Here is a 22241-nt window from a genome sequence, read left to right as displayed (position 1 = left end):
TATGTGTGGAGAAACCTTTCTTGCCTTCAAGAAGTTGTAACGTGTAAAGAGTAAATAGAAAGATCGGGTTGAAAGTTTTTTTTTTTTTTTTTTTTTTTTTTTTTTTATGACAGCTACAAGATTCATTTAACGTGGCAATGCGGCTTGAGACGTGTTTTTAAGGAGGATTGGAACACTCAACTTCATTGTCCGAACCATACGTTGGCGCTCCAGTGTAAATTGATTTCAAGCAATGTCAACAATCCTTTGTTTTGTAAACCACCTTATAATTGTTGACTCAAATTCTTGTTTATCTGCACTGACAACAGTTTTAGACCTTTTCTTACTGTGATACACGAATGATTTACGACCTACGTTGACAGTTCAATAGGAGTTTGTGTCTGTACTCAACATCCGATCGACTTCTTTGGAAATGCACATTACATAGCACGTGAATCTGGTGAATATACTGGCTTAACCCTTTGGGGATCCTATGGTACAATTTGTACCATATGCACTTTTCATGGTACATTGCGTTATTTCTCTTCTATTTGAGCTTTTTCGTCCGGTTTTTTTTTTTGTTTTTTTGTTTTCCAAGTCCAGAGGCCTTGTAGAAGACATTACGTATGATTTCAGACCATCCTGCGTCCAGACATAGGAGGTGATGACGTCATAAGTCAAAAATTTATTTTCTCATTTTCTAAGCCTATGTTCAATATTTTTTTGGCGGGCTAATTTTTCTACGTAGAAGATCGAAATTTTGCACAAACATTCAGTCCACCGAGTAGTATTTACCAGATTTTTTGTTCCGATGTCAGTGCCAAAACAGGGGGGGGGACCAGAGGGGAAAAGGGGTAAAAATAGGGATTTTTTACCCCCAAAATCCCGTTTCTCGTCATTTTCCCGCCTCACATACAAGATAGGACCACGTGAGTCATACCGTCTGAAAGGCCGTTTTATTCTGAAGAGAATGACGGTCGAATTATTATTCTAGAGTAATTAGGGACGTCTCAGGGATTTTTTGAAAAATTTACTTCTATATAGGGAAATGTGGGGCATTGTCGGTATATATATTTTTTGGCGGGCTTATTTTTGAACGTAGAAGATTGAAATTTTGCACAAACATTCAGTCCACCGAGTACTATTTACCAGATTTTTTGTTCCGATGTCAGTGCTAAAACAGGGGGGGAACCAGAGGGGCAAAGGGGTAAAAATAGGGATTTTTTACCCCAAAAATCCCGTTTTTCGTGGGGCCGCGGTGGCTCAGTGGTAGAGCGTTCACCTCTGGTGCTTGGGGTCCCGGGTTCGATCCCAGCCCCAGCCAAGTGAACTTTGTGGTGGACAAACACCGTGTGCGTGGGTTTTCTCGGGGTTCTCCCGTTTCCTCCCACTTTCTTCATTCCACCATTTCATTCATCACTCATCATCACCGTCTCCTTTAGCCTAACCGGCATAAACGTGGGACGTAAAACTCAAAGATTTCATTTCATTTTTCCCGTTTTTCGTCATTTTTCCGCCAAAAAAACATGATAGGACCACGTGAGTCATACCGTCTGAAAGGCCGTTCCATTCTGAAGAGAACGACGGTCGAATTATTATTCTAGGGTAATTAGGGCCGTCTCAGTGATTTTTTATCCAAATATACTTCTGTATACGGTAAAAGTGGGGCAAAGTAGGGAAAGTTTCTCTGGCAGGCCTATTTTTTCACGTAGAAGATTGAAATTTTGCACAAACATTCAGTCCACCAAGTAGTATTTACCAGAAGTTTTTTTCCCCGATTTCTGCGTAAAAACAGGGGGGTCCAGAGGGGCAAAAGTTGAAAAAAGGGAAATTTTGCCCCCAAAAATCCCTTTTTCAGGAATTTCCCGCCTTAGATACATGATGGAGACATATGAATGGTACCGCCTGAAAGACAGTTCTATTCTGAAGAGAATGATTGGCGGATTATAGTCCTAGGGTAATTAGGGATGTCTCAGGAATTTTTTTCCCTGAGATCATAGTTTTTTATGGTACTTTGGGGCACTGTGGGAATTTTTGATAAAAATTCTCCCGCCCTTACATTCAAGATAGAAACTTGAAATTTGGCCCACACATTCAGTATACTAAGTACTATTTCTCAGATTTTTTTTAAATGGCTACGATCACACAGGGGGGGTCCAGGGGGGCCAAAGTTCGAGAAAAAATTTTTCCCTCCGAAATTTTCACTTTGACATTTTTCCCCCGCTTCTGGTATATGGTATCATTTGAAAGCCAGCTCTATTCTGAAGAGAATGAGGTATGAACCATGATCCTAGGATAAATAGTGACGATACAGTAGCTGCTTGACTGAAAGTCTAAAAAATAGCCCAAAAAGCCAGGATCCCCAAAGGGTTAATCGTTTGTGGAATGCTTGTCGTTTCCACTACATTTTTAGAGTACGTTCACATTGTAGTGTTCTTTGATCACGTAGTCTTTAACTGGGGATCAGCGTGCTAATACAATGAAACCTCTACTAACGGACACCCCTATAAAGCGGACACCTCCCTTAACGGACATATTTCGTAATCCCCAAACATTAAAATAGGGAAAAAAAAATTTGAAAACCTCTCTAAAGCGGACACTCTCGAGTACGGACATGGACAGTCTTTTCTGTCTTTTATAGGTATTACTGTATTTACCTCCGTATTACGACACTTTCTCTAGAAATATGTTGAAAAGTGTAGTAAAAATACATTTTTAGTAATTCATACATGTGTCACCAAGGAAGCATTGTGACATCATTTTGCCTCCTCAGCTGTCTGCTCAGCAACCCAGATGAAGCGTCCCTGTTTAACAACACTCTTATGTCCTTTGCTTGCATCCCACTCCCACCCAAGCTGTTTTAGACACAAAAGAGATGGACAGTTGCCCGCCGTTAGGGATGACACGTTATGCTACTGTCCCGTTGGAGTCTCTAACCAACCAGAAGACAAGTTTAGTAATTTTTGCCCTCAGGTATGTATATTGTCTCAAAAAGGACACTTCAGGACTGCAATTACCCCACAAATTAAAGCGCCATACTGAAAACGAAGGGAGTACTGATAAGTATAAAGTGCACAGAACTATAACATGTTATTTCCATGTGCCTCGAACGTAGAGTATTGGATGACAGAGGATAATGCATGTAATATTCGTAAATACGTGATTCATGCAAAAATATTTTTTCTAATTGTATATTACCTTCCTCACTAATTTACATAACAAAATACTGAAATCTCTTGAATCGGACACCTCTTTATAGCGGAAATTTTTTGATTCCCCACGGCTGTCCGCTTTAGAGAGGTTCACTGGCGGATCCACGAGGGGGGCGGAGGGGGCGACCGCCCCCTCCAAAGGTCTTTTTTTACTCCCAGCATTTTCCGTTGGGAGATACAAATATGGTCTTTTCCCGACCGATCCAATCTGTGACAAGCCTAGCAGAGTTTAACCAAAATTTGTTTTACTTAATAGTATTTAATACAGACATATTTGAATTGTGACTACTTCTGTCCTTAGTTCCTTGAGACAGTCACCATAAGCCCCAAAGAAGCGAGGATATGATTAATTCGTTGAACGAACAACTGTAGAAAGGAGGCTAAGACGACTCACTCTTTGAACTAAAAATGTGTATTTTAAAATTGTGTCCTAGAAAAAAATGTGGAAATGAAATTAATCCCGAGACTTCAATTACTTTTATCTTGAATAAAGATAAATATAGACTCTTCAGCGCTCCTTACCGAAAAGATCTCTGGAACTGAGTCTTTTCGGTTCGTTGATTGATTGATATATATTTATGTCGTTTGTCAAAAGCGATACTTTACAGAACGAGTACTAGAGTTTAAAGTTGGGTCTAAACTACCATAGTGCGCTTGATGCTCAATCAACGGGAATCAAAACACAGAACCTCATGTATCAAAGATCAATCGTACATTGTGCTAGCTAGATCAACAAAGAGAGCCGTGACTTTTAGGGTTCAACACGGAAACACCAGGAAGGCACCAAGGATTCATTGTAATTTTTAATGGCACTTCGTCTTTCTTGTGAAATAACACAAGCTAAGCTGTTATTGTAATTCATACATAAAAGACGATGTCCTGAGTGAATAACTGATCTTCGCACAGGCCAAACTGATTAAGCTAGAAACTTGAAATTCGAACAGTAGGTAAGATTTGTGACGTAGGGTATCACTAAGAAAGTATTCTTTTTGGAAATTCGAAGAAAGGAAGGGGGACGGAGTAGAAATTATTTTAATAAGATGGTCATCTTTCCGAATCTCTTAAGGTTAGACACTTGAAATTCGGAATTTCGGTTTCTCATTTAAAATAATTTGACGCATTTCATCATAGTAAAATGGGGAAAAACAGCTGGAAAGAAAAAGGGGCGGAATTACACTCATTATAATAAGATATCAATATCTAAGAATCTTTGAAGGTTAGAAACATGGAATTTGCCTGGAGAAACTTAGATTTAGCTTGTGCTGTAACATTCACAGAGATGGACTGCAAGGTAATTAAGTCCGTTGTGTGGTTTTCGCCCGTCGTGGTCTTTGCCCGTAGTTATTTTCAACTCGTGAGTATTCCCAGTAAGTTATGAGTTTGAGTCTAAAGTTGTACTCTTTGGATTTATCTGAATCGCAGATAAAATCAAGAAAGATGGATGAACGAACTCCAAAAAGTTTTTGAAATCGCTTTTTCTAAATCTTTAAATGAATCAAAAGGGCACAACTACAATCGTAAAAAATGTGTATATTTTTAATAAACAATTATATGTATATTATACATATGATATTCGATTTGTTTCTTTAATGTCCCACGATTGTGCCAGAACGGCTAAAGAAGACGCGGATCTAATCATTATAGTGGAATCCGAACATTTTTTTCGTTCACCTGTACTCCTACCGGGAATCGAACCCGGGAGCACGCGCACCAAAAGTAAGCGTGTTAGCCATTATATTTTTTTAAAAAGTTAACTGATCCACCAAATGTGCCTCATTAACTTGCTTAACTACTTAACACTAGGTTTCTACTTATTTTACTCCTTTTTACTCGTTTTTCCATTAACCTAGAACAACAAGGACACGAACGCAGAAACATCGAGTACAATTAAAATTCCAAAGACTCTTCCACCGGGAATCGAACCTGGGACCCCATACACCAAAGGTGCATGTGCTAGCGACTAAACCAGCGGGAGGGCATATCATTAGGCCAAATGGGGTTCATATTATATCTGAGATGAAAGAAAAACAACAAATTATAGTGCTTTATTCTTTATTAGTAATTTCATTTAAAGATTAGAATTTTTCAAAATTAAATTTTAATTTGCATTTTTTTCAAATATTTGATATTGTCAAATATCACCAGTCGGTGTGTTAAAGGAAATATAGTTTGTGTGCAGTAATGCACGGAAACATCACTTTGGTTTTACATTTCTGATCTTCTTTTGTTCATTTTATTGTAGGATTTTTTAATCTTTCAGAGGTTTCATTTTTTTTTTTACTATTTATGCATTATAATGGCTTATATTGTAATTCCAAATAATTTTAATTCATATTTTCATTCATGTAAAATATATACACAGTTCGTGCTAGATTTGACAAAATTTCTGTCTAGTTTCTTTAAGAGAAAGTTTAGTATTGATATTTTTATTACATTATTTGCAGCATTTTACTGAATGAATTGTACATTTACCTTAGTAGTGATTTATATAGTTAAGGAGCACTACAAAATTATAATTATATAGGATTTATATTCACAATTCAGTTCTTTAAATGTTACTGCTGTAGTTTAACTCCAAACCGTTACTCTGGGTTCCTGTTAGTAGTACGGTACAAGGTTTAAATGCAGTGATGATTAGTATTATGTATTAGAAAGTGTATCCATTTCATTCTCCAGTACTTGATCTGTGCCTTTGAGTGAGCAGGCCAGTTCTTGTAAGGGAGAAAAATAACATTCTTATTTCGGGGGAAAGCAACGAAATTCATGTTCGGGCAATCACTACCACGAGAAATAATCACAGAATCACTCCTTGGGGTTCAGTTTGAATATTATATTTTTACTTTTCAATTTACTGAATTATATCTGATATAAACAGAAATGAAAGCAATATCTAGAGCTTGCTCCCCTATATTTTGGACTATTTGGAACAATATGTGCCATATACTACTAAACATCACTTCATAATTAATTATTCTATTACTTTTAAGCTATCAAGAAAAGTACGTAGAAATATCATAATATCTTTTGTTATTTATTGACATTTTGTTTTATTCTTTATGCATGTATACTTTTGTTATCTATTTACTGTGCAAGACAGCGCATCTGATATATCGCGGTGACTATGTGTGAAGTGAATCATGACACCTCCATACCTCCGAAACGGAAGTGCGTATTTGATCTAAATCTGCAGAAAGTATATACGTTCATTTAAAAAGCTTACAAATTCGGGTCTCAAAGTAGAATCTGGGAATAAAGTTTACACCCCCCCTCCAGTCCCGGATTCATATGCGTCTTATTCTTGCAAACTAAAATTCTAGTCACCTTGAGGCTACACTTATCTTCCAGGAAGCGAACCGCCCCCTCCAAACGATCCTTCTGGATCCGCTAGTGGAGAGGTTTCACTGTACTATCATTGCATTTTCCCAGAAAAATCGGCAAAAGCAACAAGATCTCGTATAGTGTAAGAAATCGGACTAATAGTGTGGGATGTGCAAAATCACCGTTTGTACAGTTCCGCGTAATTGTTTTCACAGTGTCCATCTTGCATCAAGAAAAAGTGCCGAGAGATCTCCAAGCGTATTTACAGAAGAAACAAAAAGATAGGTGTAGTTATCTGTTACTAGTTCACCGTGGAAATCCCTTCTTCGTCGAAGTTTAGGATTAAATATTAAGACACTACCCTGCAAAGAACTTTAAGAAACTTGAAGATAAAACCATAGAAAGATCGAATGGTTTCTGAGTTCTGTGCAAGTGATTATGGTATTTGAGTTTATTTCTGTAACTGGTTTATTGAGAAATTAAATGAAAACCCTATGTTGTTGTTTTAAGTGATGTTTTCTGACGAAGCCAAATTCTTTTTAAATGCTTCACTGTCCTCATCACATGCAATATATTTTTCATCAGTGAGATCAGAAGTGTCAAAGCACAAACGAGGAACCATTCTTTGGTGTGGCATAACTGCTACTGAGGTGATAAGATCTTTCTTCTTTCAAGAAAATGTAACAAAGGAATCATACCAAAAACTACTTAGGGAAAAGATATTTGTCGAGCAAGATCGCCTAAATTTAGGTCAAAATGATGAATTATGGTTCATACAAAATGGAGCACCACTACATCGCACAAATACAACTATAAATCTTTTAAAAGAGAAGTTTCGGGAATGACTTATTTCTACGGGGTAAAGTGTCGAATGGCCACCAAGTAGTCCAGATCTTGCACCATGCGATTTTTTTCTTGTGAAGAATCCTAAAACAAATTCTATCAAAAATAATGTAACAATGTAGATGACTTAAAACAAAGAAGTATCCAAAGCGTAGGGATGATCACTCCAGATATGTTGGGGAAGGTGTTTACAGTTGCTTTAGTAAATCGCATTAATTCATGTGTTGCTCGTTCACGAGGGCATACTGAATAAAAGTAAGTTCATTTTATCTGCCTTACACTTAGATTAATGAAATCTTCAAACAATTTAGTTAATGACAACTGAGTCAAAAAAGTGTTGTTTTTAAAAAGGAATAATATTTTCTTGGGTTTATGGTATAGCCTTACTCAACCTGATCCTTATTCCTCCTCGCGAAACGTTTGTTTTTACTACAACCATGAGTTCATAGTATACGATTTCCTGACGTGTTTACATGTGCAGTATACGAGTAAGATACTGCGTGGAAAGAGGGATCATACAGTTATTGTGTAAGAAGTAAGATAAAGATACGCTTTTTTATGAATAAAGAAAACAATATTGAAAATTAAAGGTCACCTATTAGACTTTTAACTTTTAAAATATTACTTCTCATTAAGATTTTTTTCATTCGTGGTACCAAATTTCACAATAGTAAATCCCCACGTTAAGCGGGTTTGCATATCCAGGCTCCTAACTATGAAAACATTTACGATCACTCCAACCCCAATCATTTCACAGATTCAATCTGTTGCATATAAGTTATTAGGACGTAAAATTGAATGTAGTTTATACGAAAAAGACCTTTATGCATTGCAAGACCTGTAACACCCAAATATTCACCACAAACTTATAGTGGTATCGACATAAACAAAAAAAAAAAAAAAGTGTGGAACAGGAAGCTACTTTACACAAAAGTCTAAAGAAACTCAATAAAGACGTACGAACTGGTCGAGCGGTTTGGGTCAAAAGTCTATCAATCGTAAGTTTATATGTTCAAACCCTGTAGGAAGTATGGGATTCGTTTTTTTCCTTAAAAGTGTGTTCCTATTTTCATCAGAGGACTGTAAACATTTCTTTGAATAAATCTTTGGCAACTACTTTTCTCTCAAATTCGATTAGAAGGGAACATTATATGAATTGCAAATCTAAAATCCATAACTGAAAACAAAATATTAAGTATGTTCAATATTTCATTATTATCTTTTGATTTGTAATGAAAAACTAATTATAAGCATTGATGACTTCAAAAGATTCTCCCCGGATAATGGTCAATATATGAATGAGAGGAAATTGGTAGAACATTATTAGTCCACTTTGAGCATGATCGAAGATATGGCCACGAATTTATGTCGACAGGGAATTCTCCCACAGGTCATGCTCTGAAATCATCACTGTTTCAAAAGTTTCCTTAACAAATACCTAGGTAGAATATTACATTTATTTCTCGTTCTACGTTTTGAAATGACAAAATCATAATTTTAAAGATAATTATAATGCTATAAGCATAAAAGTTTATAGAACTAATGAAGTAAATAGTGTTGTGTAAGTTATCGGTTTCTAATCGGATTAAAACTAGCATATTCGTTTGCATCGCACTTTATAAAATAAATCCTCTCTCTATATAATTCTTACTGGAAAGCATGTTTAACTTCAATTACTTAATATTTTTAATAATATATTTTTATTGTAATATTTTTACTATTCAATGTCGTATACACTTCATTTCCCAAAGTAAAACCTCGCAAATGTATAGTGGGTTAGTGAATATTATCAAAAAAATTATCATTTAGTTTACGTAAATACTGCATCGCCTGATTTGAAACTTCGTTCTTTAACTAATAATAATAATAATAATAATAATAATAATAATAATAATAATAATAATAATAATAATAATAATAATAATAATAATAAAAATCATAGCCATATCTTATAAGAATTTTAGGCTTACTCAATAAATGAATTTAACGTGATCTCTATTCGAAGTTCTATTTATTCGAATCCGATAGAAACACAAAGAGAAACTTCGAGAACAGGTGAAAGAAATATGTTACTTTGGTGGGACTGGAACTAACTTTTAAGCGTTCCTTTCAAGTTACAAATGCCTTATCTGAATAAGTTGTCTTTATTTTCTACTCGATTATACATATTTTACAATCATTTCCTTTAAGCTTGAACGACAGGAATGTTACATTTGGTAGGAGAAAGGTATATTTAGGAGCAGAATGGTAAATTTGGGGAGATGTTCAATTTGAGGAGAAAAATGACAAATTTGCATGCTGTGCGCAAGATCTTGGGGAGGATCAAAAAAATCTACCAATGATGAAATATTTTTTAAACGCTTATTATCGTCAATTACGGCTATTTCTTTTCAAATGCTTTAGTTCATATAATAAAACCTGAGTGTACATAATTTCTTTTAGAATTCAATTAACTATGGAAATACTTGTAATACCAAGCATGTTGAGAACTTGCAGCATGTAGTTATATTTCTCCTACTTGGGAGGCCCCCCTGTTCTCTGTCGGTTTGAGTACTATTCTCCTGCTGCGGTGCAAGTTTGGCAACACTGCACTACGGGGGACGTTATTCATTTTTCAGTGCGCCACGATTTTGAGGGGCGTGTTTTCGTAGTGTTAAAGGAAATTATGCATATATCTTGTGTATTCTATGTGTATTGTGATGAAACGAAGTGCGACTTTCGTTAAAGGGACTGCAAGTTCGACGGTAAGTAAATCAGCATTTTAAAACTTTTTTGGTGTATCACATGCCGAAATGTTTGAGCAGCTGAATCGCTCACACTTCCGTGCGATAAGGAATGCAAGTAAACAAGGAACCGTATCCGGTTAACTTCAACTTCACAGATCGTGCTTTGCGTAATAAACAATATTGTAGTAAATGAAAATTATACTGTGAGTTTGTCTTAGATATTTGATGTGTTTGTTTATGTATCTTTAATAAGTATTTCACTAAATCATTTTCTTTTCTTCCATGCATTGCAAAAGTGACGAACTTCGTTGATGCAGGCTGGAACTTGTTAGACACGTTTGTTTCATTTTCGCTTCAGTCTGCATTTGTTGCACACGACTATCCGTCGAACATTTAAATTCAGCAGTCCTATTTATATCGTATGTAATTGAAGTTGCCGGAAAATGTGTTGCATTCTCTCTCTCTCTCTCTCTGTGTGTGTGTGTGTTTTCTCTCTCCATACTTAATCCTCTCATGAGTATTTTTTAAATTTGCTATCGCTTTTTTCTTTTCTTTTCCTTTTTATTTTTGAGCGACGAAAGGAGAGAAGAAAGTATAGGGATTGTGTGTGTATGGAGGGGGGGGGGGGAATCGAATTCGAGACCAGCCGATTACACGTTTCATAGCCCATACGTATACCAAATTAAAGGTACGGGCTACCGCACTAAACTTTCTTGTTCCAATTCCTTATAATAAATGATGTGCTGCAGTTATTAATGAAACATTTTCTTGTGAAATACGAACCAAATTATGAGGTGTTTTCGGAAAACTTAAGCCAAATAAGCTAAAAGCATGAACGTCTCTGTTATGAAAAATTGAGGAGGATAACTAGAATAAAGAATGTTTTATAGACTCCAACGAAATTTACATCAATATCGTGGAGCAAATAGGAAGCTACTTCAATTTACCAGTTTCTATTTCGATCAGTACAATTAATTATGATTTTATTCATTCACTGAAAGGTCACTTGCTGCATGTAGGGTCCCACAGAAGTTTCCATATTCTATGATGATTAGGGAACTTCGTCGTGTTGTAGGAATTATAGTGTTGACACTATCCATTAATTTTATATTTCTCTGCCTTTGTTGTTTTCCTTCCATCATATCTTCTACCGCGTCACACTAAAAAAGAGTACAATTTATTCTCTTTGTCCTAACGCGTTTTTGTTCGAAATCACGTTCTTTTACTCTTTTTATTCCAAATGCCCTACATAGGTTTGTTGTGCCATCAGTCAACTTTTTCCATTTTTATCAACATATGTATTAACGAGAACTCAAGTGCAATACTTTATGGTCTTTTTCCCATTCTCCAATTTTCCTGTCGTTACAATGCAATGTGAGTCCTTTTTCTAACTTTTCACTCATTATTCCCATTAGCTCCACAAACATCTTAAAGATATTTAACAATTTCTCACGTTGCTTTCTATTTATTGTTTATATTTCGTATCTTCGTTAACAATGCTACAAAGGATTGAAAAATAGTAACCTATTTCCAGGGGTGCCGATTTCTCTGTAACATTGGGGGAGGGACATTCAGATGTGTGTTTGCTTACAGACAAGGAACTAAGAAGGCATATATGAGGATTTTAAGACAAATTGAATTCAAATTACGCCAAATATTGTATATTCATAAAAATTCAAGGGGGCCCACATGAACATTGGGGGACCAGGCATTCCCGGCCCCCAGGATTGGCGCCCTTGTCTATTCTGCTTTCTTTGCTCAGATTTCCATAGTGACTGCTTAGCGTAATGCTCTCACCTTTGGCGCGAGCGATCCTAGGTTCGATTTCCGGTCGAAATCATGTGAAAGCTTTTTCATGCCAACCGTCGTGAAAGTTTTTCCTGGATTTTTCTCATTCAACCGGGCAAATACCATAATGGTATCTAACATACATGTCCTAGCCCGCTTCTTTCATATATATAAAGAAAATGTCATATTTCTATAATTGTCAGAGCTGCAATCATCCCAGTCATCATTGTTTTTATATTTTCCTCATCTCAAATTATTTTCACAACTTTTCTTTATCTTTTCTGATAATCATGTTAATTTTTGATTCAGAATCCGGAACAATAGCCATACAGTCTGTAAAGCAAATATGCTATTTTTTTTTCTATTTCCTATCAAATTAACATGTACCCAAACCAATTTCTACTTTACTGTTCTTTTATACGCATAGTAATTAATGTCACTGAAATGCAAAGTTTTTGTTGAACACTTCTTCCAACTTCACTATTCTGCATCATTTCTTGTATTCCAAATTTCCGAGTATGATCTTTTATTTCATCCCAAGAATCTTTCAGCTTACTTAGTTCAAGAAGTTAATAGTCTTTCCTGAATCAACGAATAGTACATATACTTCCTTCCAGTGGCGTAGCACACTTTTGCGGGCCCCCCCGCAAAGTATAGAGAAGGGGCCCTAGTTGTAAAGCCGACAGAAGTAAGGTTGAAGTTCTACTTCTTTAAACCTTTATTCATCGCAAGACTTCGGGGCCCCCTATACCTCGAGGCCCCCCCGCACTGCGGGGGTTGCGGGGGCAGCTGCTACGCCACTGCTTCCTTCCCTTTGTCTGGAAAGCTTTTATCTACTTTATCCAATGGAAGATAATTGCATCTATGTGATATCTTCTTCCAGTACTGTTCAACTTTCTTACTTCTTTTTTCAAATATGTTATATTCGAAGCTGATTTTTTGCTGCGTGCGATGTAAATTACGACTCTAGTGGAAAAGCATTTTTGATCATTTGTTATTCATCACATCACCCCCTTCGCACGAAATTCGCACTATAAAATGTGTGTTTATAGAGGGCAAGCTGATCTTGTGAAGGTTCTAGAACACAGGTCCCCCCATATAATTTAGTAGCTAGTTTAGTTCCTTTTTGTACCAAAGTTGGATGTTTAACTACGTAACATAGCATTGCCGAACGAGCGTCAGCGAGTGAAGGCGGGTTAGAGCCCCGCAGGGCACGTTGTTTTCCGTCTTTAGTACAGCTAAATGGAAGGAGGGACCTGTGTTCTAGAACCTTGCCGCTGATCTTACTTCAAAGGTCCCAGCACGTCGGTCACAGAGAAAGGCAAACAGATGGTATGCTGTTAATAGAGTGAATCGCGAAAGCAAGACGATTGGGCATGAAATTTGGGTAAATAATGCACGGTATTGTTACCGTAATGCAGCTTTTTAAAATTTAAGTGTCAAGTCTATTTGATACAACTTGTCCTTCCTGACAATTGTTTTCCTCAGTTTTTTCTTTCCTATACGCAGAGGCGGATCCAGGACAGACTTCTGGGGGAAGGGGGGGCGGTCGGTTGTCATACTGCTACTTTAAAGGGCACCAAACTTTGGAATGGGTTTTATTTATATATATAAAATAAGAAAGTTTTCCTCGGCCCATGCCAGGCAAGAACTGTTTCTATGGCAACTACATGTTCAGCCAATTATAGTGACTCATTTTTCTCGCTCTGCAATGGTAAACATTCCATCCTTTCCGCACGTTGCGAATTTGAATGTAAAAAAATATACATTGTTTTAGTCGAATGTCAACTTGAGTAGTGGACCTGCTGGTAATTGAGAACATTCTTTTTAGTTCTCTTTTGTGTCATTTAATATTATAAAACTGAGATTAACTTGCAGTGATTAGTTTCGTGTCTTAATACCCGATGCAAAAGATGACAACATAGCATTGAGCACTAAGTGCGCGCAGAAAGCTGTCAGAAAGGACATGCAAGGGCGCCGGTCCTGGGAGGCCCATGCCCCCCCAAACTCATGTGGGTCACCTCATTGTATTTGTAAATTTACAATATTTGGTATAATTTGAATGAAATTTGTCTTAATATCCTCATATATGCCTTCTGCATCTGAATGGGCACCACCAAATTTACAGAGAAATCGGCGCCCTAGAGTACAATTATTATCAATTGCAGTATAATATTAGAATGTTGTGGGGCCGCGGTGGCTCGGTGGTATAGCGTTCACCTATAGTGCTTGGGGTCCAGGGTTCGATCCCAGCCCCCGCCAAGTGAACTTTGTGGTGGACAATCACCGTGTGCGTGGGTTTTCTCGGGGTTCTCCCGTTTCCTCCCACTTTCTTCATTCCACCATTTCATTCATTACTCTTTATCACCGTCTCCTTTAGCCTAACCGGCATAACCGTGGGACTTATAACTCAACATTTCATTTCATTTTTCAAAGATTTTATTTCATTATATTAGAATATGGTATGGACCACAACACTTCTGTCTGCTTGAAAAGCAAATTTATTGTTTTTCTTATCCCGATTCTGAATGAATGAAGAAATTGACTGACTGAAATGAAATGAAATTAAATCTGCAGTCAGCACAGTTAGCGGTAACTATTAACCTGACTGAACTATTAGGAATTAGCCTGACTCTCAGACTAGAACGTCTCGCTTTTGTAATAAATAAGAATAAATATTTGTACGTAGTTATTTATGCAACCCACAAGTACTAACCTCTTCAGTGTCACAAATAGAACAAAATAGTTTTGCAAATTTTATATTTTCGTAATGGTTTCATTCCATACGTGCAAAGGCTAAGAGAAATTACATTTAATTTTTTTTTCACAGAATAGTGACAATCATAGTGCCATATAAGACATATCGGAACTCTACCAATAAAAAGTTAGAAACTATTTTCTGGTCTGTCTCCCTTGCCGCCCCCCTTCGTACGCCTATGTGTATTACATACTTAATACATCTATGCAATACAAAAACAATATTCAATACCTAAAACACAGTCACATGTTCATAAAACCAAAGTGAAAGATTGAAAACATGAGGTATCTCTAGATTCTAGATAACCATCTTTTGTAACGGTTGGTTTCATAGTGTCACATACGACACATGATAAAACGAAAGTTCCATCCCCCCCCCCCACACACAATAGAATTGCAAAATAATCAACTGCGTATTTATCCTCAAGGCTTTAACGAGATAAATCAACATGCATTACAAAAAATAACGCGTTAAAGAAAGAGAAGTAGAATACTTACGTAATCGTGTCATTTTTCGGTTTTTGAGATTTGTTTTCCCTCCAAAAGCACTACTTAAGACCAACGGAAAGTGTTCTTCAATTGCTCTGGCGACAAGGAAGAGGGAGCAAAATATGCGTATCATATGTGCCATGTCGCCTCTCTATCAAGACAAATAATGCTAATTTTGTGTATCGTATATGACACTCGGCGTCCGAAGAGGTTTAAATATTTTGAGGTTTGCATATTAGCGTGTCTGACAGGTCTTGCTATCATTATATTGAGGCTATCAAGAATAGTTTGATTTGGTTTTAGTTTAGCGTCCCTAATGATGCTATATGAGACGTGAGCTCCTGCCGGGATTCGAACCCGGATCTCTCATGCCACAGGCACGTACGCAGTATCAAGAATAATCTGTACAGTAGTTAGGGTAAAAAATTTCATAAAATGCCAGTCCTGAGGGGAAGTAAAATACGATTGCTTCTGTAATTTCGAAACTCTTGTTTTTAGATTTAAACTAGAGGATCACAAGGGCAGGCCTCGAAGACTACAGTTTGAGAAACGCTGCTCAAATGCGTATCTTGTAGCACTTACCTGCGTTGTGTAATACACTATTATTATTGTATGTGAATGCGAATAGTGAGCTCTAAGTAGATTTGAGTATATGTGAGTCTTTTCTTGGTACCGCTCTTCTTTATCTCCATTTGGTGATCGTAAGTGTATAACCAAATATATGCCCACACACTTTGTTACTTTCACTCTTACAATAAGTAATATGCACTATTCAGTGTATAAATAATGACTAGAGCAACCCGCATTATGCTTTATATTATTTTATTTATTTGCTTAATTATGCTTTATATTTTTCCAAATTATACTTTATTGTTAATTTCAATCATTGTTTTTTTTACATTAATCGTGTATAATGTATAATATTTACTATACATTAAATACTGTAAATATCTTGATCTATTTATTATTTTATGCAACCAGTTTCTTTCATATTTAATACTTTCTACTTAATGCACTTGTAAAGAAATATGCTTTACTCGAGTCATTTTTTTTATCACTTGTGTGTGCCTTAGAGGTGCATATATGCAAAAAAGGAAAGTAAAAGATGCCACCAAAAGTGCTCAAGTTTAAGAGGTATACATGTGGAGTTCTTGTGCACTTTTTGTAATATCGAATCATCGTACGAGGGTGGATTGATAAGTTCTCAGTCTTACCAAGAAAACATGTAGATAATAAGCGAAGCTTGGTGTTTTTATTCAATATAGTTCCCTTGTCGTGCATTGCACTTTTCACAATGCTGCTGCAGTGCTTGCAGGCCAGGCAAATAGAAGTCGGATGAATGCTCTGCGAACCAGACCTCTATTTGAGAAATGACGTCATCGGCGCCATTGAAATGCGTTCCCTTTAAAAACATTTTCAATTTAGGAAAGAGATAAAAGATTGTCGGATGAATGCTCTGCGAACCAGACCTCTATTTGAGAAATGACGTCATCGGCTCCATTGAAATGCGTTCCCTTTAAAAACATTTTCAATTTAGGAAAGAGATAAAAGATTGATGGGGCCAAATCAGGCGAATAAGGTGGATGTTCCTGTATTTGAAACCGTAGGTCCTCCAATTTTTACAATGTCAGACGTGCCTTGTGTGAGGTTGCATTGTCCTGGAGGAAGATTATCTCTTTTGATAGCTTTCTATGTCTTCTCCTTTAGTGCTGCCTTCAGTTTGTCCAGAAGAGATGTATACAGTGAAACCTCTCTAAAGCGGACAGCCGTGGGGAATAAAAAATTGTCCGCCTTAGGGAGGTTTCAATATGTTCTTACGTAAATGAGTAAACAAGGTAATATGCAATTCGAAACAAATATTTTTTGCATGAATCATATATTTACGAATGTTGTCAAAATGTTACTATACCCGCATTATCCTCCGCCATCCAATACTCTATGTTCGAGGGATAACATGGAAATAAGATGTTATAGTTCTCTGCATTTTACATTTATCACTTTATTACGTTTTCAGTATGTCGGTTTAATTTGTGGTAATTACAGTCTACTAGTGTCTTTTTTTGGGACAATATGCGTGCCCGCGGGCAAAAAATATCAAACTTGTCTTTCGCTTGGTTAGAGATTCAAGCGGGACAGTAGGATAACATGTCATTCCAAACGGCGGCATATTATCAATCAGTTTTGTGTCTAAAACAACTTGGATGGGAGTGGGATGGAAGCAAAAGACATGAGAGTGTTGTTAAACAGAGGCGCTTCGTCTGAATTGCAAGCAGACAGTTGAGAAGGCAAAGTGCTGTCATAATGCTCCCTTGGTGACACATGTATGAATTACTAAAAATGTATTTTTACTGAACTTTTCAATTGTTTCTAGAGAAAGTGTCCGTAATACGGAGGTAAATAATACCTATAAAAGACAGAAAAGACTGGCCGTGTCCGTACTAGAGAGTGTCCGCTTTAGAGAGGATTGCCAATATGTTTTTTCCTATTACAATGTTTGGGGATTACAGAATATGTCCGTTATGGGAGGTGTCCGCTTTACAGAGGTGTCCGTTAGTAGAGGTTTCACTGTAATAAGTTGTATGGCTGGTTTCACCCGATTTCAGATAATCCAGCAATAGAATTCCTTCACGGTCCCAAAAGAAAGTAGCAAGGACCTCAGCGGAGGAGCGCTGTCCTAGCCTTCTTCGGACGTGGAGAACCGCTGTGGTGCCATTCCGCCGATTGCTGTTTCGTTGTGGGATCGTAGAAATATAACCAGGTTTCATCCACTGTTACCAGCCGTTGCAAAAAAATTTGCCTTATCTGTTTGAAATTGGGGCAGAACTGCCTTACTTGTTTCCACCCGTTCACGCTTCTGATCTGCGTTCAAAAGTTTCGGAATACATTTTTCCGCGACCTTCCTCATACCCAAGTTTTCATGGATAATTTTCCACACCCATTCATGACTAATGCCCAATGTGTCCTCTATCTGTTTGAGCGGGGTCGGTGATTGTCGAGAATCATCCGGTGAATGGCATCAATCATCTCGGGAGAGGTCACTGAAATTGGTTTGCCACACCTTGATCATCGTTCAGACCAAACTGCCCACGTTTGAAGTTCGCTGCCCATTTCTTCACAGTGACATACGATGGTGCGTTGTCCCCAATGTCGTGACATGGTCCTTGCGGATCTCCTTCGACGAGAGTCTCTTTAGGAAGAGGTACAGTAGGACGTCAATAATCTGAACGTCAAAAGTCCGAACGCGTTCTCTAGAAGCTTTTTACGTTTTGTTTTAGCGCTAGTGATAAATAAACAATAGGGCTGTCGGTCGGCGTTGTGTGAAGTCAGCGTTTTTTAAAAAAGCTCATTCATATGTGATTGTTTGTCATACATATTTTATTTTCCCTTAGGCCTATACAAGTTAAGTTTTAAGTGTGAATTACAACAACATTGTATTTGTGTACGAGCAAGTTCTTCAGAAATATTAAATGTAAGTAGCCTTACATACGGTATTTCAATTACTGTGTGTACTGCATAACCACTGTATCGATAAAAGAGCATATCGTACAGTAGGTTATATTTAAGCCTAAATGGCATTTTCTTGGTCATTATCGAAAATCCGAACTACCTGTGGTCCCAATTAGTTCGGATTTTCGACTTTCTACTGTACTTGATGAATGCACGATGTTCAAGTTTACTAATTTCTGGGACGTGGGCTGACATCCTCACTTTGGACCTGAAAAAAACAAATTTAAAATTGGTTTAGTCAAACCAAACTTTGCACAGTAGCTTCACAAGTTACAAGCCTCATAAACGTATATAACTTTTATATCTAGCTTTGTTTGAACCTGGGTAGGCTGAGAACTTATCAACCTATCCTCGTACGTAACTGCCCAGTTACACTTAGAATAAAACTCTTGTTTATTCATTGTTGACGGAAAGTTTTCTTTTTTTTTCTGACTTCAAAGGATTACACCGAAAAGTTTACCATAGGCGTGCCCACCTAAAATTTTCTGGGGGGGAAAATACCCTTCACTCAACATTGTGGGTCAAACTTAAAGAAAGGCTGATGTCATTGTATCCCTTCCCCCTTAATTTTCAAAATGTCACATAACATGAATTAAAGTGCTGCAATTTAGGATAGATAAATCCTATCAATGGTGATAACAGGTTCTATTCCAGCGACACAAACAATCCTATTTATGGTACTGTTGACAATATTTATTATAATTAATGGGATTTCCAGGGCGATGATATTAATTTGTAGGTTTCATGACAGTACAATGAACTTATGATCAGTGACTAAGCATATTATACAAATTAATGTTTTTATTTATGATTTTGCATTGTTTCCCATTTTGACACTGAAACTGCGTCTTTAAGTGCCCTGTTAAAAATCTCCAACCTCTGATAATATCTCTAGCCATATGAGCCCAAGGAACGTAGATCCTTCTTCAAAAAGCCGCAAAAGCCCAGCTGCTGATCCTGAAGATGTGTTGACAATTCCGTCAGTCTTAATCTTTTCCAACGTAGAGAGAATTTCTTCATAATGTCAAACAACTCCCGTTATTAGACTAAGTCTACAAATTCACTTAATGGGACACAAGGATTTAATGTTTACAATGTTTAAGGCGAGACCACCAGCATTAGCCTCGGTTAGAGGAGAAAATCATGACCTCACTGAAAGTGACTGCGAAAACAGTACTCATAGTTCGTGCACCCACTGCAAAGAGTTTCTCACTACTTCTGATGCACTACAGACACCCTTAATCACAAGATTAGTATTGTGAGCTCCACAATGTACGTACAAAGCAAGAAGTTGCTGTTTACATGTAATAGGTATGACACTAATTCCAGAGCCATCACTCGTATTTCCAGAGCCATCATAAGCTTGTCCACTGAGTTGAGCAATTGAAAGCTGGAGTCTCACCATCTCATCCAGAATAACTGAAGATATAAACTCACCAGTAGTTTTTTTGATATACAGTAGAACACAAGAAAACTTTCATGAGAACAGAGATCTTCATGAACTTACCTGGCACAAATACTTAATTGTTCTTCGCCATCCACATCACGGGAACCATCAGACACGATAGAGAACAGAGGAGGGTTTTGAGATTTGATTTTGTCACATATATGAAAAGCAATTTCTTGGCTTATGGTTTCGAGATTTCGTTCTGGATTTTAACATCCATGAAATTACATCTCTTCATGTTTCCCTTTATCCGGCTCTTCAATAGTGGAAAATCTTCAGAGCAAAGGCTCATCAACTGAAATAAATTCCTGAACCGGGAGTCATGTTCTCTAAATGCGAGTCCTTGTCTTGCAAGATAACGTATACTTGAGATTATATATATATATATATATTTTTTTTTTTTCAGGAATTTCCTGGCTTTCAGTTGTTCATCTAAAATTTGTTTGTTTAATTGGTTTTCTATTGGATTTTTTTTCTCTGCGTGTAGCGTAGTACAGCCAGTTTATGGCATTCTGAAGTCTCGTGTATACTTAATTTCTCTTTAGCCTTCTTCCAGTTGCAAAATCCTAGAGTAGAGAAATCGTCTTCCATGGTTTTAGTAAGAACTTTTAAAAAAATGTTTTTCAAGATGTCCATACAGTAAAAGCAGAAAATGACGTTAATTTTGTTTGGATAGGCGTGCAGCCACGGAAGTAACCAAGTTGGCACAAATTTCAATGTTCGACCTTACAGGGACTGTTGTGGAAAATTTGTAAGTAACACTAAAGTCTAATTGCGCTTTGAAAGGTTCGAAGGGTGGGGAAAATCTGAACGACTTGCCAGACGTGGAGATTGAGAGTTTTTTTTTCTATAGACACTAATGGTGATGGCGACCAATACAAGATTTGAATTTCCATTGTCAGTTTCAGGTTGTTATCCATCAGCTGAACTATCATTTGAATTAATTTTTCTTTTTTCTTCAACAATGGCACTGCTTTGGCCCACGTGCTGTCTTCTTTGCTTTTTTCTTATGACAAATTGATCCATTTCAAACAATAAAACAACATTAAACAGAAACAAGAGATGAAAAACTTCATATCAACATTATATTCACAGTAACACATAAAAACAGCTGTCTAAATAACGTTACTGTTGGAGAAAACACGCTGCAAAACACGTCCTTTCAAAAACAGTGGTGCACTTGCGCACAGTCCAGTTGACCAAGTTCGACAATACATTAGAAAGAACACGCAAAGAGACCTACGTTACCTGCACACGAAGAAAAAGATCTTTTAAGCAGGTTTTGAGTTATATTTCCGAAGCTAAACAGTGTTGTAAGTCTTCCATCGATTGTCGAGGTTGGCACAATAATGGTGGTATTTTTACACGAAGCCGATACAGCAAGAGTCGGTATATTAAATAAAAAAAAGATCATTCCACATTTTCTCTTTCCTCTTTGTAATGCTATAAGTGTAGAGGGAAAGGAATCTTTTTAGATACTTAGAAAGCAACATTTTTTTTTCTTGCCGCTACCGCTTTCTTGGAAGACTAAAGATCAAATCTCAAGGCAGAAATATTTGAAACAGCATGAAACTTTTAATAAGTACTAAGTCAAATTCGAAATATTTTTGCCTTGGAACCAAGTTGTAAATCTTTCACAAAGCTGTAGCTGCTCAGAATGAAAAGACACACTAAGAATTGCGTACTTTCAATTAGAACCTACTATTTTTATAAAGATACTAGCTCACACACAATTAATTATAATGTCAGTGATAGGCTATACATTATTTGGAGTCATTGGACCAAACACTCCAAACAATAAAGATTCATCTTACACTGGAGAAATAGTTATGCTTCGTTTTTCATTATCATTTGACCATAAAACAAATGCCGGAGAGATATACTAACCTCGTATACGAATGTGCGGTGTTGGGATGTATAATTCGTTGAGATATGATGCTTTACTTTTTAAATTTTCAATGCTTCCGCGTACTCCTAAAAAATGTAATAAAGAAATAACGTCCATTTTAAAAAATATTCAATTATAACTCAGCAATCTTCACAAAATTTGCAATCAATCAGTGAAAACGGCATCTTTCCAGAGCTTGTAGTTTCCGAGATATCATTGTTAAAAGAATTTGCTACAAACATATAAACGTAGCATTTTAATATATAGATATTTCAAAATTTTATTTT

The 22241-nt window shown here is 36.8% G+C and overlaps 1 protein-coding gene across 1 annotated transcript in view; it reads left to right on the top strand.

The window, feature by feature from the left end:
- Positions 1-9939: 9939 nt before the first annotated feature.
- The window catches only part of LOC145690499 (band 3 anion transport protein-like), a 484586-nt gene continuing 472284 nt past the window's right edge, over positions 9940-22241 (top strand). Inside the window, exon 1 of the mRNA XM_081765430.1 lies at positions 9940-10096. The gene's annotated coding sequence lies outside the window, so the exon portion shown is untranslated. The remainder of the gene's footprint in view (positions 10097-22241) is intronic.

The sequence above is a fragment of the Thermobia domestica genome, chromosome 7 (genome assembly GCF_964235325.1).
Source record: "Thermobia domestica chromosome 7, izTheDome1.hap1.1, whole genome shotgun sequence".
In the NCBI taxonomy this organism is placed as follows: Eukaryota; Metazoa; Arthropoda; class Insecta; order Zygentoma; family Lepismatidae; genus Thermobia; species Thermobia domestica.
This window is presented reverse-complemented; position numbering and strand designations above follow the sequence as displayed.